Here is a 1,634-nt window from a genome sequence, read left to right on the forward strand (position 1 = left end):
ATCTCACAAACATTACTAGCTACTAATTAGTCATTGTCAACATGCACTACAACAAGGTTACTTAAGACTTAGTCAATGTGAAACATGTGCCCAACCACACACATTATTTTAAATGATGTCGATGACGATCATCATCCTTAATTCATGGCATGTGGTGTTCCTGATAGTACCTATGACAGCTTGTTCGTCGTGTAGATTCTTGCCAACGATGAAGTCCATCCACCCCCATCGTGCTTAAGACAATGCGACTGTCTGTGTCTGCTACATACGCACAGATGGAGACAGGGCTTGTTGTTTTAAGGCATTCCCCAACATAGTCTACTTCATCATCCTCAATGCCACAGCTCATCGCTAGCCTCTTAGGCAATTTCTGAGAACAAACAAACACACACACACACAGGGTGGGTCTATTCTGCTAACACCCTTAAGAGTCTTATTCTGCACACAAATCTCTTATTCTACTAACAGCCTAACCAAACCGACCCGCGCTGACTGGCATAATAAAACAAAACTACCCAACACTCTCGGCCTCTATTCTACCCACCCCCATCACTTTCTCCCCCGTGCCGCACCCCTCACCACGCCGCCGGTCCACCACCTCCCATCATGCGAACGGCCATCTCCCAACATGCATCCGGCCGCTACCTCCCACTACGCCGCCAGGCCACCACCTCCCACTGCCTGGCCGGCCATCTCCACCGCGCAGCCAACAACCACCTCCCATCGAGCCGCTGGGCCACCACCTCCCAACATGCGGCCGGCCACCACCCCTATCGTGTCGCCAGGCCACCGCCTCCCACCGCGCGTGCCCCCACCTCTCTGGGCTCGCCGGTGCTCCACCTCTTTCCAGATCCGTCGGGCGTGTGCCGGATCACACTACAAAAAAAGACACATCCGTGACATTTTGGGCCGAACGAAAAAAATTTCTGTCATACATATGACACTCCTATGACGATAATTGTGACAAAACCCGGTATCATCATAGATGTGGTGGGCTCCTACTTCTATGACAAAAAATCATGACAGAAAATGGGCTTTTCGTCCTGGGCGGGCCGGAGACACAGCTGCATGACATTCTTTGGGCCATCCATGACGGAAAAAACCGTGGTAGAAGCGAGGGGGAGGAAAATTTCAGGGAGTTCCCGGTTACGGTGGGAGGTCGGGGGCCGAGCGATGGGCGTTTCTCTCATACACGTACGCGCGTGTGTGCGAGGCGTTGGCTCTAACTGAACCCGAGCGAGGCGTTGGGCTCTAACTGAACCCGAGCGATTGCATTGTATGCTACGCGTTACTGAACCCGAGCGATCGATCGATGGCTGTTAACTGAACCCGATCGAGCGATTCCTTCGCTACTGCTGCTAACTGAAGCCGATCGATGCTGCCTCTGGATGAACAGTGAGCGTTGCCGGGGGGTGGATGAACAGGACCCCGTGGTGTTGCCCCTGGATGAATAGGACCCCGATCGATCAAGCCGGTTGGGGCTGGATGAACAGGACCCCGTGGAGGGCTGGATGAATAGGACCACCCCGTGGAGGGCTGGATGAACAGTAGACGGTGGAGGGCAGGATGAACAGTAGCCCGTGGAGGGGTGGTTGAACAGGAGCCCGTGGAGAGGGGTGGTTGAACAGTAGCCG

This window comes from Triticum urartu, chromosome 7 (genome assembly GCF_003073215.2).
Source record: "Triticum urartu cultivar G1812 chromosome 7, Tu2.1, whole genome shotgun sequence".
NCBI lineage: Eukaryota > Viridiplantae > Streptophyta > Magnoliopsida > Poales > Poaceae > Triticum > Triticum urartu.